The sequence below is a fragment of the Macaca mulatta genome, chromosome 12, assembly GCF_049350105.2.
Source record: "Macaca mulatta isolate MMU2019108-1 chromosome 12, T2T-MMU8v2.0, whole genome shotgun sequence".
Taxonomy (NCBI): domain Eukaryota; kingdom Metazoa; phylum Chordata; class Mammalia; order Primates; family Cercopithecidae; genus Macaca; species Macaca mulatta.
Genome location: NC_133417.1, coordinates 79,211,769 through 79,228,637, shown reverse-complemented (window position 1 = coordinate 79,228,637; position 16,869 = coordinate 79,211,769). Strand labels below are relative to the sequence as shown.

Below are 16,869 nucleotides of genomic sequence, written 5' to 3'. Positions count from 1 at the left end.
CAGGCTCCCTCTTCTCTTCCGCAGCTGCCTGGAGCAGCAGAGTTCCTTGCCCGCGGGGAACTCCCAAGAATTCCACGATTGGGCGCGCAGAGCGCGGGTTATTTGCCCTTCTTCCTAAATAGCTATTGTTTCCTAATTTAAGAGGACCTTCGCCGGGCTAGAACGTCAGGGATGCGCAGCAGGGGGTGGGCGGGTCTGGGGAGATGGGCGGTTCGCGCCGGCGAGGGGTGGTATCAGCTCCTTACAGTAGCTTGGCTCCCGGAGTGGTGTCAGAGTGAGGGCCTCTGGGTCTCGGCGAAGAAAGGGTTAGCTGAGAATCTTCCGGGGGGCGGCGGAAAGAACCCGACCGCCACGACACCTTGGAGTGGGGCCCGAGAAGCTGATCCTCAAGTTTGAGGCGCCAACACTTCTCTTTCGGCAACTCTGTTGTCGCGAGTTTCTCTTTCTTCTGGTTCCTCTTTTTCTGCTCCATTCCCAGACAAGTCGGACATAAACAACCAGTAACTTCAGTTGTAACCAGATACCCGCTTTGCATGGAATTGTCCGGCTTTATGTAAGCAGGATTCTGAGGTCAACTCATCATTTGACAGTTTAGGGTGCCATTGCAACCTCCCAACGAAATTACAGCTGAAGTTTGAATATAAGGGCCCATGGTATTTGATGGCAGCCGGCTGTTTTTAATTTTCGGAATGGAACAGTTTTCGTATAAGGTATCCCTCCCTGCTTTCTTCTTCCCTTAAGTTGAATAGCATTTGGAACAAGAGGGAAATGAAACACAAATGTCAGTGCAATCCCGAAAACCTTTTTCTTTCTATTTCTACATTCAGAGCCTCCCCTCTGACCGGCCTAAGCTATTCCTAAGCCTGTAACTCTCCCCATCAGTTGGGCAGACCTCTTACCACTCGGCTGCAAACCAGTGCTGCCTCTGCCTCTACAGTACAGATAAACGTGATGTCAGACTTTTTTTTTTTTTTTTTTTTTTTTGAGACAGACTCTCACCCTGTCGCCCAAGCTGAAGTGCAGCCACGCGATCTCGGCTGACTGCAACCTCCACCTCCTGGGTTCAAGTGATTCTCCTGTCTCAGCCTCCTGAGAAGTTGGGATTACAGGAGCCCGCCACCACGCCCAGCTAATTTTTTGTATTTTTAGTAGAGTCGGGGTTTCACCATCTTGGCCAGGCTGGTCTCGAACTCCTGACCTCGTGATCCACCCATCTCAGCCTCCCAAAGTGCTGGGATTATAGGCATGAGCCACTGCACCTGGTCCAGACTCTTTTGATTAGGAATGTCAACTTAACCTTTTCTGGATGGCAGTTGTTTTTAAGCCAGGATAAGGAAAAGAAAGGCAAGAGAGCTGATAGCCAGGGCTCCTGGGTAAGCACAAGCCCTTTGGAGGTCTCAGGAGCTGGGTGTGAATTAAGGCCCACCACTTTAAGGCCCTGTGACCTTGGGCAGGCCTTGAAACTTGTCTTTCCTCCTTTCTAAAAGGAAGCTAATAATTTCGACTTTGAAGGATTGTTGTGAAGGTTAAATAAAACTATATAGGAAAATTCCTAACAATGTGCTCAATACTTATTAATAGTTGAGCTAAAAAAGTTCCTGCCTTCCATTTTCCACTGAAATAGCATTCCCAGCTAAAACTTACTGTGAAACTAAAGGCAAAGCCAACAGCCGCTATAAAACAGAATTTTAGTGTGTGTGTGGGAAGCACAGGGCCTAGTACAGAAGCAAGGTTGGATGAGGATGAATGCAATGACAGCCTGCAGCTGCCTGATTTGGAAGGAGTAAGGTTAGCTGCTCCAGTCAGCCACACATTTCATGGTCTGGCTTTCATAGTTCTGCAGGAGGGGAAGAGGAGGCCTTGTCTCTAAAAATAATAGCTAATATTTATTGAGCAATTATTATATACCAGGCATTCTGCCAAGTGCTTTACACACAGCATCTCATTTAATCCCCACAATAACCTTACCAGGTGAGTCTTACTGATATCTTTTTTAAAACTTTTATTGTAGAAAAGACCTGCTGAGCACAGTGGCTCAAGTCTATAATCCCAGCACTTTGGGAGGCCAAGGCAGGGCAGATCCCTTGAGCCCAGGAGTTTGAGACCAGCCTAGGCAACATGGTAAAACCCTGTCTCTATAAAAAATACAAAAATTAGCTGAGCATGGTTGTGTGTGCCTGTGGTCCTAGCTACTGGGGAGGCTGACATGGGAGGATAGATTGAGCCTGGGAGGTCGAAGCTGAAGTGAGCCATGATTGCACTCCAGACTGGGTGACAGAGCAGGATCTTGTCTGAAATTTGAAAAAAAAAAATCAAATACTTATTTAGAAATAGAATATTTTAATGAGCCCTTCTATATCCATCACCCAGTATCAACAGTTGTCAGCTCATGGCCAAACTTGTTTCATCTCTATCCCATCCATTTCCCTCTTCCTTATTTCCTGAGGCAAATTTCAGATATTATATTATTTTATTTGTAAATATTATGGTATGCATCCAAATGTCAAAGAAAAAACACCAAAAATTCTCCAATACCATGTTATTCTATAATTATATCTAAACACATTAAAGTCTCCCCAGTTGTGTCATAAATGATTTTTTTAGTTGTTATTTTTTTTCAAATCAGATCTAAACATGCACACATTGCATTTAGTTAATATACCTCCCAAGTGTCTTTTAATCTATACGTTATTCTCTCTTCCTTTCCTTGCAAATTATTTGTTCTGATATCCCCCTCCCCACCCCCACCCTGTTTTTTTAAGAGACAGGGTCCCACTGCGTTTTCCAGGACAGACTCCAGTTGCTGTTCACAGGTGGGATCATAATGCACTACAGGCTCAAACTCCTGGTTCCAAGGGATCCTCCTACCTCAGCCTCCCCAGTAGCTGCAACTACAGATGTACACCACAGCCCTCAGCTGATATTCTTTTATATGTAAAGGTTTAATTAATTAATTTAGAGACAAAGTCTCACTCTGTTGCCCAGGCTGGAGAACAGTGGTGCAATCACAGCTCACTGTACCCTTGACCTTCCGGGCTCAATGGATCCTCCCATCTCAGCCTCCCAGGTGGCTGGTACTACAGGAACATGTCACCTTGCCCAGCAATTTATTTGTTTACTTTTAGTAGAGACAGGGTTTCACCATGTTGCTCAGGCTGGTCTCAAACTCCTGGGCTCAAGCGATCCACCCGCCTCGGCCTCCCCAAAGTGTTGAGTGTAAGCCACTTTGCCTGGCCTTATTCTTTTTATAAATGAAGAAACTCAGAGAGGTTGAAGGAATTTAGTAAGGGATAGAAAAGGAATTCAGTCCAAGATATGACCAATTCCAGAATCCAAGCACTTAATGGCTTTATTATATTCACTTTAAATCAAGTGATGAAAAGCATGACACAGAAGAAACATAATCACTCATAAAAGATTTCAGAACATGCATGACTCCCCTAAGCAACCAGTTCCTTTACCAAGTACCCATGGAAAACTGTTCACTTAAAACCCAGGCAAGGCTTGAAATGCGGGAAGAGAAATTGAAAACAGAATAACCCAGTATTCTCCTTATGTTTTGAATCTGACTAAATAAATCCTGCATGCAAATGTATCCATAACGTAAAATAATTTTTACTTCCAACAAATATTTAGCAAGGCAAAAACATTTCTTAAATCTATCAGGTTTTTTCTCCTTTTTTCTTCTGTTTTTCCTGATCTCCCTTTCTCTCTGTTCTCTATAGCTAAGATAAGGCGAAAACAACTCTTTCAAGCAATTATTTTAAAATACCAGTCAAATTAACAATTTGGTAGTCTGATATGTGATATCTGGCTTTTGTTATGGTAGTTTTGAAACCACAGTTACCCTAGCAACTGAATACATTTTTTCTTTAAAAAAATTTTAGCTGTCTGAAGGAGAAAAAAAAAGAAAGAAAAAGAAAACTTCGTGCCAGAATTTTCCCATAATAGCTTCCATTAACTGCAGTGACTTCTATTGGAGAGGCCAGCACTGCTGTCTCCTGCTGTCACCAGTCATTCACTGATCTAGCAGATGTTTTGTTTGATAAGGCCAATTTGAGTTTTATAAAACATTTATTTTTTTCACCTCCAAGGAGCAAATACTAGTAAGGATGGATTCAACGTCTATCACTGGATACCATACAAGGGCATCAACCTGCCAGTGGAGCTTGTAGGTGAGAAGAAAAACTAAAACAAATCTATAGGCTTCATTTATTTAAAAAAAAAAAAAAAAAAGGGCGGGGGGAGAAAAAAAAAGAGGAGGGATGGTTAAAGGGTATTAGAACAGTTCCTAAAAACTTAGCAAGAGGCCAGGTGCAGTGGCTCACGCCTACAATCCGAGCGCTTTGGGAAGCCAAGGTTGGCGGATCACCTGAGGTCAGGAGTTAAAGACCGACCTGGCCAACATGGTGAAACCCCATCTCTACTAAAAATACAGAAATTAGCCAGGCGTGGTGGTGCACGCCTGTAATTCCAGCTACTCGGGAGGCTGAGGTGGGAGAATTGCTTGAACCTGGGAGACGGAGGCTGCAGTGAGCTGAGATCATGCCACTGCACTCCAGCCTGGGCAACAGAGTGAGACTCCATCTCAAAAAAAAAAAACTTGGCAAGAGGAAAAAGGGAGCAGAAGAGCCAACAGTCTATAATAGAATCTTTCTGGCAATACCTGCTAACTATGCAGTTGCCAAAGAGGGCAATGATGCTAGTTAATGAGGAAGAGGAAGAAGAAAGGGAGTGATGCACATTGCATTGAGTTTTGTAGATTTGATAAACCATGGGTTGGCTTTTTTTTTTTTTTTTTTTTTGAGACGAAGTCTTCCTCTGTTGCCCAGATTGGAGCACTGGAGTGCAATGGTGCGACCTTGGCTCATTGGCTCATTGCAACCTCTGCCTCCTGGGTTCAAACAATTCTCCTGCCTCAGCCTCCTGAGTACTGGGATTACAGGCACGCACCACCATGCCCAGCTAATTTTTGTATTTTTAGTAGAGATGGAGTTTCACCATGTTGGTAAGGCTGGTCTCGAACTTCTGACCTTGTGATCTGCTCGCCTTGGCCTCCCAAAGTGCTGGGATTACAGGCATGAGCCAACGCACCCAGCCCATGGGTTGGCATTTTAAGGAGGTGAAGTAGATAAGACTCAGCAAGGCAAAAAAGATGTACATTAGGACTTCTTGGAGCAACTAGACTCTGAATGTTGGCAAAAATGTTCACTTCCTCTGAACAAAATCCCTTTCACAGTCATGCTTATAATGCAGACAGCTCTAGGTTTCTTTTCTTAAAACACACACACAAACTGATTTTATAAAAATATCCATATCCTTTCTCTTGAATAGAAGGTTTTAAGACCTGGAGCTATAGTGTGGGGAAATCAATAGATGGCAAAAGAAGTACGGGGTGGTTCTGCCCCTGTTAGTAAGATACCACCTTTCATGGGCCTTCTGGGGCTCATTTATGGAGTCATTCTGTAGAGGACCAAAATAAGCCAAAATCCAAAACAGGAGGTTATCCTTTGCAATGTAACAGTTCAACAAAGTTTGAAAGAATGAAGGTTCTCATCCTTGGGATTTTATTTTAGATTGCCCTACCTACCTAAGTATAATATTTTGACTTGAGGAATTATATATTGAGCCAAGGTGAGAACTAAAAAAACAGAAAGAGAATCAACTCTTTTTGCAGAAAATGTAATTTTTCTATAGTAAACTCACTCTGCACTAACTCTGTCCCTCTCCCGGTCTCTCTCTATGTGTGTGTATACACACACACACATACATACATATAGTCCTAATAAGCACTTTTTTTTTTTAAAGCAAAATGTAAAAGACAGCAAAACCAGCAAGATCAGTTAGGATTTTTTCTTAACTACTTAAACTTTATTAAAGGAACTTGCTGCTTCTTTGTTGACCATCTGCAAGATGCTATACCTGGGTTACATTTTCAGTCTTGAATCCCACCCTTATGTAAGATCTAAAACTGGAGAAGAATGGCTGTTCAAAGGAAAATCTTGACACTTTTAGCATAAGAAGGAGTACTGGATATTGGGAAGAGAGAAACAGAAATATTAACTACAGATAGCAAAAAAGAAAAACAAATTAATATTGATTAATTAGAAGAGCTGAGGAAATCTGGAATGAAGGATTACTCTGAAGTATTTAAGCACCAGTAACAACAGACATTGCTACCAGAATTAGAGAACTGTGTAGTAAATTCAGTTCTTGTTTCCAGTCCTTATCCCTTTTCTTTTCTATTTTAACATGCTCCTTATTTTGAAATATAATTAGAAGCTTACAAAAAAGTTGCTAGAATCTTACAAAGAAACATTTCTGTTTATCTTTTAGCAGATTCGCCAGGTTTTAACATTTTGCATCATTTGCTTTGTTACTCTCTCAGAAGATTCAGATTTTCAAAGAAGACATGGGTTTGGTTTGAGATCAGCTAAGTTTGAGAGAAAAGTGGAATGTCTGAGCAGAAAAGCTCGGCCGGGTGCGGTGGCTCATGCCTGTAATCCCAGCACTTTGGGAGGCCTAGGCGGGCGGATCACCTGAGGTCAGGAGTTCAAGACCAGCCTGGCCAACATGGTGAAACCCTGTCTCTACTAAAAATACAAAAATTAGCCGGGTGTGGTGGTGCGCCCCTATAATCCCAGCTCCTCAGGAGGCTGAGGTGGGAAAATTGCTTGAACCTGGGGGGCAGAGGCTTCAGTGAGCCAAGGTCATGCCACTGCACTCCAGCCTGGGTAACAGAGCAACACTCCATCTCAAAAACAAAAACGAAAACAAAAACAAAAACAAAAAAAAGAGCTCAGCAGACTGACAGTCAAGGATCTAAAACTCAAGAAATAGACTACTCAGAAAGATAACAATTTGAAGAAAAAATTAAGTGGGACTAATTTGTTTGAGGACATGGATTTTGAGGAAAAGCCTAATTCCGAAAGGCAAAAGGTCTTAATTCCAGCCAGTGAAAAGGCATGTGATTCTATTAATATATGAATTGTAACTTCCCTTTAGGGTCATTTGCTATTATTCTTCTTTCACATTTGGAGACGACTTCGAAAATACATGAGGCTTATTGTATGGTTTTATCCAGGGGAAATTTATAAGAAATTGAAAGTATTGTCATTAATATGGCTTGTAGGTAACATATATGTTCCAGTTACCATTGTTTTGTAACAAATTACCCTAAAACTTAGTGGCATAAAATGACGACTTTATTATGCTCACAGATTCTCTGGATCAGGAATTCAGATTGGGTACAGTGGGTATGGATGATAATCTTCACTCCACCATATCTGAAGCCTTAGTCAGGAAGAGTCAAAGGCTGTGGCTAACTCAACGACTGGGGGCTGGAATCACCTGGATGTGATTTCACTCACTTATCTGGCAGAGGATGCCGGCTTTTCTTTTTTTTTTTAGGTGGAATTTCGCTCTTGTTGCCCAAGCTGGAGTACAATGGCACGATCTCAGCTCACTGCAACCTCTGCCTCCCAGGTTCAAGCGATTCTCTTGCCTCAGCCTCCTGAATAGTTGGGGTTACAGGCATGCGTCACCATGCCCAGCTAATTTTGCATTTTTAGTAGAAATGAGGTTTCACCATGTTAGCCAGGCTGGTCTCAAACTCCTGCCCTCAGGTAATCTGCCCTCCTTGGCCTCCCAAAGTGCTGGCATTACAGGTGTGAATCACCACATCAAGAAGGATGCTGGTTTTTAACCAGGACACCTACCGTATGGTTTCTGCATGAGTGGGTGCAGGCTTCCTTACAGCATACTGTTGAATTCCTGTATTGAGTGTCCCAAGACAGCAAAATGAAACATGGTATTTTTGTGATCTAGCCTCAAAATTTACATAGCATCACTCTCCAGTACTCTTTTATTGAGACAGTCGCAAGTGTTTGCCCAAGTTTAAGGGGAAAAGACATAAACTCCACTTCTCCATAAGACAAATGTTAAGGTCACATTATGAAAAGAGCACTTGGAATAGGAGATACTATTTCAGCCACTTTGGGAAAACACAATCTGCAATAAAACATATATGAATACATAAAGGGAGCATCTAACAGAGTGCAAAGAATAGGCATCTGAGAGTTATTTTTCACGTCTATGGTGGTTGAAATTTAAAGTATTTCCTCAAAGACTGAGATATAAAGAAGAATTTGGCCGGGCGCGGTGGCTCAAGCCTGTAATCCCAGCACTTTGGGAAGCCGAGACGGGCGGATCACAAGGTCAGGAGATCGAGACCATCCTGGCTAACATGGTGAAACCCCATCTCTACTAAAAATACAAAAAACTAGCCGGGCGAGGTGGCGGGCGCCTGTAGTCCCAGCTACTTGGGAGGCTGAGGCAGGAGAATGGCGTAAACCCGGGAGGTGGAGCTTGCAGTGAGCTGAGATCCGGCCACTGCTCTCCAGCCTGGGCGACAGAGCGAGACTCCGTCTCAAAAAAAAAAAAAAAAAAAAGAAGAATTTTACATATCCCCTATGGCTTCTTTATTAGGAATTATTTTCCATAAATGTCCTGAAAGTGTAAGATTTACAGAGTTTTTTAAATTATTTTTATTTTATTATTATTATTATTTTTGAGACAGAGTCTCATTCCATCACCCAGGTTGGAGTGCAGTGGCTTGATCTTGGCTCACTGCAACCTCACCTCCCAGGTTCAAGCAGTTCTCATGCCTTAGCCTCCTGAGTAGCTGGGATTACAGGTGCACACCACCACATCAGGCTAATTTTTGTATTTTTAGTAGAGGCGGGGGTGTTGGCCAGGCTGGTCTCGAACTCCTGACCTCAAGTGATCCACCCGCCTTGGCCTCCCAAAGTGCTGTGATTACAGGCATGAGCTACCATGTCTGGCCAGTGTTTTAATTAACATCTTGCTTTTACATGTACAACTTAGTGCATTGCAATTCTTTAAACATCTCATGAGCAGATGAACAGCAGCTCACGAGATGTTCGGAATTACAAAATCTATAGGAGTTTCTCATTTGGCCTAAAATTGAGGATGCTGATCTAATAACTTGATCACTCACATCTCTTTAAAATAAAATTTAATAGATTGCTTTAATAGAGAATTATTAATCATAGAAAAAATATTCAATCTGTCAGGTGTACATTCTTTTTTATTAGCACCCATTTCATTATGTAATTCAAAGGTTTGGAATATTGGAAATCAGCCTGCATCTTTGAAAGAAACCTTAATACTTTTCTTTGTTACTGCAAGTATTTTTTCCTTTTCCTTTTTTTAAATATGAAAAGAGACTGAGGAATTGTCCTGATATTTGGTTAATAAATTAAAAACCTATGTTTAAATGCTTTAATATCCTGGTCCTGTTTCACTGTGTCATCAGGGGTTGGTTTATCAGCTGTAAAATTACATAAGAAACCTTTTAAATGTAGACCTGTTAACAATATTTGAACTGCTGTGCATATACTGTGATCTTCTAATAATGACTACATCAATTGTGACAGCTCACTGTAGCTCACCAGCACTAGCTCTGCAATTGCTGATGTATTTTCAGAGATCAGAGAAGGTAACAAGGCTGGGCTTTTTCCAGTATTCAGTGATTGTTACTCATTCAACATTTCAGGTCTTTTCTAGCCTTCTCCAAATCCTATATTGCAAACCATATAAACATTACTTTTTTTTTTTTTTTGACACAAGTTCTCATCCTGTCACTCAGGTTGGAGTGCAGTGGCGTGATCACAGCTCACTGCAGGCTCAACCTCCCCAGGCTCAAGTGATCATCCCACCTCAGCCTCCCAAGTAGCTGGGACTACAGGCACGTACCACCATGCCCAGCTAATTTTTGTAATTTTTTTTTGAGTCGGGGTTTTGCCATGTTGCCCAGGCTGGTCTCAAACTCCTGGGCTCAAGTGATCAGCCTCAGCCTTCTAAAGTGCTAGGATTACAGGCATGAACTACAGCACCTGGCCAGAACACTACTTTTAAGAACCAAGAAACTGCTATATTTGAGTAGCCAATCAATTAAGAAGGCGGAAGAGATGTCGATTATATAGCAAGGACAGACCCAAGGGAAAGGAATTTTGAAAGTTGAACATTTTTCATTTTAAAACAATAAGTTTGGCTTGGTGCTGTGGCTCATGTCTGTAATCCCAGCAAATCACAAGAGAATCACTTGAGGCCAGGAGTTCGCGACCAGCTTGGGCTATGTAGTGAGATCCCATCTCCAACAACAAAAAAAAGTTTTTTAAAATTAGGGTGATATGGTGGTGTGCACCTGTAGTCCCAGCTACTCAGGAAGCTGAGGTGGGAGGATCACTCGAGCCCGGGAGTTTCAGAGTACAGTGAGCTGTGATAGCCCCACTGCACTCCAGCCTGAGTGACAGAGCAAGACCCTGTCTCTAAAACAAAACCCAGAAACAAAAAAAAAAAATTAAGTTTAATGGAATACATCTCAGTTAACAGTTATGTTAGATGAGGAGGCCTAAGCTTGGAGCAAATCCAGCTTTCTCTGTGTCTAGTTCTACCATAATTGAGTGATGGGGAAAGAAGTATACAGCAATGTGTATAAGTTAGGGTTTGTTTGGCTACAGGTTTGAAAGCAATCAGAAACCAAAGTAGAGAACATTGGCTTGAAGTGCAGAAAAAAGTTTACTTCTAAACTGATAAAGTGACTCCATGGATCATCAGGGATCTGAGTGTTTTTCTCTCCCTCTTTTTTCCCCATTTGCTTGTGTCATCTATGATTTTTTAAAAATTATTTTTTATTTCAGTAGGTTTTGGGGGAATGGGTGGCATTTGGCTACGTAGATAAGTTCTTTAGTGGTGATTTCTGAGATTTTGGTGCACCCATCACCCAAGCGGTGTACACTGTACCCAACGTGTAGTCTTTTATTTCTCACCCCCCTTCCACCGTTTCCCCTGAGTCTCCAAAGTGCATTGTATTATTTTTATGCCTTAGCATCCTCACTGAGTGCTTCTCTCTTTTTTTAGTACACAGCCTCATAGGTCAAGATGCTTCAGGTCCAGCTACTGTTTCTCTATTCTAATGAGCAGGAAGGAGAAAGGGCAAAGAAAACATGCCATCTACCCTTACAAACACTTCCCAGAAACTCAACTCAACAATTCAGTTAACATCTCATGAACTAGAATTTACTCAGAAGCCATATCTAGCTGCAAGGAAGGTTGGGACCTACAGTTTTTATTTCCTGTGGCCGTGTTTCTGTCTAAAAAAATCTATAACCAAATACTACAGTTTGAATGTTTTTGTTCCCCTCAAATTTATGTGCTGGAAGCTTAATCCTCATTGCAACAGTGTTGAGAGGTGGGGGCTGAATGGGAGGCATTTCAGTCATGAAGGCTCTACCCTTGTGTGTGGATTAATGCTGCTATAAAAAAGAGCTTGCAGGAGTGGGCTCTCTCTCTTCTGCTCTTCTGCTACGTGAGGAACAGGGTTCCCCCTCCTCTGGAGGATGCGGAGTTCAAGGCACCATCATGGAGGCAGAGACCAGACCCTAACCCAATGCCAAAACTGCTGGCACCTTGATCTCAGACTTCTCAGCCTCCAGAACTGTGAACAATATATACCTGTTTATTATAAGTTCCCCAGTCTCAGGTGTTCTGTTATAGCAGCACAAATAGACTAAGGCACTAAGGAAAAAGGGGAGGTAACATATAATATTCCCTGACACAAAATAAGTCTTTTAGGAAAGGAGGGATGATCTAGGAACCAATAAACTGTTGTGAAACAAATTTACATGATGCTTGGCTAGTCAGTGTGTGACCAAATAGTAAAATGATTTTAAACTTTATTCTACCCAAATGAACATCAAGAATTCAAGAATTAGATTTAAACGAGACAAAACAATTATTTTTGATGTTATTAAGGGTGAAAGTGGCATTGTGGTGGTGTTAGGAAAATGCCCTTACTTTTTAAAGATTTACATTGAGGATAAAGGGGTGAAATGACATGGTCTTTGGCATTTACTTAAAATACATCTACAGGCCAAGGGCAATGGCTCTTACCTGTAATCCCAGCACTTAGGAAGGCTGAGGCAGGAGGATCGCTTGAGTCCTAAAGTTCAAGACCAGCCTGAGCAACATAGTGGGACACTGTCTCCACAAAAAATTTAAAAATTAACCAGGCGTGGTGGCACACGTTAGTCAGTCCAAGCTACTGGGGAGGCTGAGGTGGGAGGATTGCTTGAGCCCTGGAGGTTGAGACTGCAATGAGTTGTGCTCAAGCCACTATATTCCAGCCTGAGTGACAGAGCAAGACCTTCTCTCAAACAAACAAACAACCCCAAACAAAACAAAAACAAAAAACTCCTACAAAGAAAAAAGGGGGAAGATGAAAAAAATATAGTCAAAATCTTGATCATTGCTAATTTGGGATTGGGGCAGAGGCTCACACCTATAATCCTAGCACTTTCAGAGGCCGAGATGGGCAGATCCCTTGAGTCCAAGAGTTTGAGACCAACCTGGGCAAAATGGCAAAAATCCCATCTCTACAAAAAATACAAAAATTAGTTGGGCATGGTGGTGCATGCCTGTGTTCCCGGCTACTTGGGAGGCTGGGGTGGGAGGATCAGCTAAGCCCAGGAGGTCAAGGCTGCAGTGAGCTGTGGGATCATTCCACTGTACCCCAGCCTGGGTGACAGAATGAGACCTGGTCTCAAAAATATATATATATTTTTTAATTGGGGGTATGAGTACATGGGATTGATTGTACTATTATTTTTTAGTATGTTTGAAATGTTTCTTTTTTGGTTTTTTTTTTGTTTTTTTTTTTTGAGATGGAGTCTCACTCTGTTGCCCAGGCTGGAGTGCAGTGGCGTGATCTAGGCTCACTGCAAGCTTTGCCTCCCAGGTTCACAGCATTCTCCTGCCTCAGCCTCCCGAGTAGCTGGGAGGACAGGCACCTGCCACTACGCCCGGCTAATTTTTTGTATTTTTAGTAGAGACGGGTTTTCACCGTGTTAGCCAGGATGGTCTCGATCTCCTGACCTCGTGATCCGCCCACCTCGGCCTCCCAAAGTGCTGGGATTACAGATGTGGGCTACCACTCCTGGCCTGAAATGTTTCAGTAAACAAACTTTTTTGTAAATAATCAGGATCAAAATTTCTAAATCTTAGTTGATAATATCAGTACCATGTAACCTTGTCCAATTTAATGTTTCTGTGTTTGAGTTTCTTCATATGTAAAATGCAAATAATAATACCTGGTCTAACCAGCTAACAGTGCTGTACTGAAGGCCAAATATAAAAATGCCTGTGAAAGTGTTTCAGAACCTATAATATAGTGTGATATCAGATATTGCTGATAATGTGCTTGCTGTCATTTTTATTAATGTAAGGCCAGAGTCCATGTCCCATTATTCACTGCTATATCTCTAGTGACTGGTAAAATGCCTGGAACATAATAGATATAAAATAAATGTTTGATAAGTGAGAACAAAATTAAGAAACAAAAAGTATATGAAACTGACAGGAACTCGTAAGGATAGAAGAGACCTGGGAAGTCATCCAATAACCTCATGTTATGTATGAGGAAACTGAGCCCAGAGCAATTAAAGGACTCACTTAAACACGACACCGGTGGCAGAGTTTCAGTATGGTGGAGGAGATAAAGGCACAGTCATCCGCAAAATCACAAGGGAAACACCAGAGACTCCAGGAGAATGTTGCTCCCTTTTTAGCTACTTCAGGAAAATCATGCCATAATATCATTACATCACTGCTTGTTGCAGTCCCAAGGAACAGTGCGTTCTCTAGCAGCACTCAGACTTTGTTCCATTAACAACTGTTATCAAACAGGAGGCAGTAGGGACTCAAAAATCCTTTTGTCACGTTTTGGTTCCAATGTTCTACAGGGGTAGAGGGAGCTTCTGCTCCCTGGCCTGTGAGTCATATGGTCTTTATTGCAACTCTCAGCCTTGTTTTTGTAGAACAAAAGCAGCCACAGAAAATATGTAAATGAATGAGTTTGGCTGTGTGCCAACAAAACTTTAGTTATAGAAATAGGTGACCAGCTAGATTTGTCGTAGAGGATTTGATAAGAAGCCAGGACTTACCTCAAATGTACTCTGTTCCAAAGGCCAGTCTGTTCTCCAACTCCTCTCAAACATTATAATAATGATATACATTATAATTAATATATGCTACTAACAAAATGTTTTTTTTAAAATAAGGCAAAAGTGTGACTTTCATACAAATATTTTAAAAAGTTAAAGATTTGACCAGATGCGGTGGCTCACGCCTATAATCCCAACACTTTGGGAGGCTGAGGGGGTGGATCACTTAAGGTCAGGAGTTCGAGACCAGCCTGGCCAACCTGGTGAAAACTTGTCTCTACTAAAAATACAAAAATTAGCCAGGTGTGGTGTTGCAACTGTAGTCCCAGCTACTTGGGAGGCTGAGGCAGGAGAATCACTTGAACCTGGGAGGCGGAGGTTGCAGTGAGCCAAAGTCTCGCCACTGCACTCCAGCTTGGATGACAGAGTGAGACTTTGTCTCAAAAATAAAATAAAATAAAAAAAAGTCAAAGATTTTATTTAACACACTAATTAGTGAGGAAAACACCAATACATTAAAACCAGTTCAAAGGGGATTAAAAGAACAAACACATATAGAGGCAATCAGGAATGCTGAAATGAATTTGTCAATAGAAAAAACTGATCAATATTTACAAGAAATAGAATAATGCTTGGAATCCTCTTTTCCACAGAGTGGTCATCACTTTCATCTTCACCGGACACAACTTATTGCCATGTCTATGGACAAGACTCATTTGCATTACTATAAGGTTTTTTTTTTTTTTTTTTTTTAAGACAGAGTCTTGCTCTGTTGTCCAGGCAGGAATGCAGTGGTGCCATATTGGCTCACTGCGACCTCCGCCTCCTGGGTTCAAGCAATTCTCATGCCTCAGCCTCTTGAGTAGCTGGGATTAAAGGCATGTACCACCATGCCGGGCTAATTTTTGTATTTTTAGTAGAGACAGGGTTTTACCATGTTAGCCAGGCTGATCTTGAACTCCTGGCCTCAAGTGATCCACCCGCCTCGCCTCCCAAAGGGCTGGGATTACAGATGTAAGCCACTGCCCCTGGTCTTGCATTACTACAAATTTTCAACAACTTACAGAGTTGCATATAACCATCAGTCTGTGATGAAAACTACAATTCTCCATATAGTCAGATAATTCCAAAGGATCTCTTAGACAACCCCCGCTGAAACGATACCCAGTCATCACCCATTCAGAATTTTCCCTGATAATTTATTATAATTTTTCTTAATGCTATTCTTTCATCCAAAGTTTCCCAAAAGGTGATAAATATAACACTGGTGATACTGGATTTTAGGTGGCATGGACAAATACTTTTATCTTAATAAACATATGTTTATTTTATAATAGGTTATAAAATTAGACTGTCAAACTCATAATATCACAGATACTATTTTTTAAAAACCTCTACCTAGATAGATCACTGAAATTTCAGAACATTATAAATAAGAGATGATTCTAAAATCCTGTAGAAAGAAAAAAAGTTACTTACAAAGGAGCAAGAATCACAGACACCTCTGAAAGTATCGTTAAAGTTTCTCTTCTCCCTGGCGTCACGTCTAAGTCAGAGTCTCCTAAAGAGCCCGAACACCTAAGGAAGCTCTTCATTGGAGGGTTGAGCTTTGAAACAACCAATGAGAGCCTGAGGAGCCATTTTGAGCAACAGGGACCGCTCATGGACTGTGTGGTAACGAGAGATCCAAACACCAAGCGCTCCAGGGGCTGTGGGTTTGTCACATATGCCACTGTGGAGGAGGTGGATGCAGCCACGAATGCAAGACCACATAAGGTGGATGGAAGAGTTGTGGAGACCAAGAGAACTGTCTCAAGAGGAGATTCTCAAAGACCAGGTGCCCACTTAACTGTGAAGAAGATATTCGTTGGTGGTGTTAAAGAAGACACTGAAGAACATCACCCAAGAGATTATTCTGAACAGTGCGGAAAAAGTGAAGTGACTGAAATCATGACTGACTGAGGCAGTGGCAAGAAAAGGGGCTTTGCCTTTGTAACCTTTGACAACCATGACTCCGTGGATAAGACTGTCATTCAGAAATACCATCCTGTGAATGGCCACAACTGCAAAGCTAGGAAAGCCCTGTCAAAGCAAGAGATGGCTAGTGCTTCATCCAGCCACAGAGGTTGAAGTGGTTCTGGAAACTTTGGTGGTGGTCGTGGAGGTGGTTTCGGTGGGAATAACTTCAGTCGTGGAGGAAACTTTAGTCGTCATGTTGGCTTTGGTGGCAGCCGTGGTGGTGGTGGATATGGTGGCAGTGGGGATGGCTATAATGCATTTGGTGATGACGGAAGCAATTTTGGAGGTGGTGGAAGCTACAGTGATTTTGGCAGTTACAACAATCAGTCTTCAAATTTTGGTCCCATGAAGGGAGGAAACTTTGGAGACAGAAGCTCTGGCCCCTATGGCGGTGGAGGCCAATACTCTGCCAAACCACGAAACCAAGGTGGCTATGGCGGTTCCACTAGCAGCAGTAACTATGGCAGTGGCAGAATATTTTAATTAGGGCACAAAGCTTAGCAGGAGAGGAGAGCCAGAGAAGTGACGGGGAAGCCACAGGTTACAACAGATTTGTGAACTCAGTCAAGCACAGTGGTGGAAGGGCCTAGCTGCTACAAAGAAGACATGTTTTAGACAAATACTCATGTGTATGGGCAAAAAACTCGAGGACTGTATTTGTGATTAATGGTATAACGTTTATTTTAGTTTCTGTTCTGTGGAAAGTGTAAACCATTCCAACAAAGGGCTTTGATATATATATATATATATATATATATATTTTTTTTTTGCACCCATGCTGTTGATTGCTAAATGTAATAGTCTGATCATGATGCTGAATAAATGA

The 16,869-nt window shown here is 41.9% G+C and overlaps 1 pseudogene; it reads left to right on the top strand.

Moving 5' to 3' along the window:
• The first annotated feature begins 650 nt into the window (after positions 1-650).
• On the top strand, positions 651-16,526 carry LOC701023 (heterogeneous nuclear ribonucleoprotein A1-like; annotated as a pseudogene).
• The last annotated feature ends 343 nt before the right edge of the window (positions 16,527-16,869 follow it).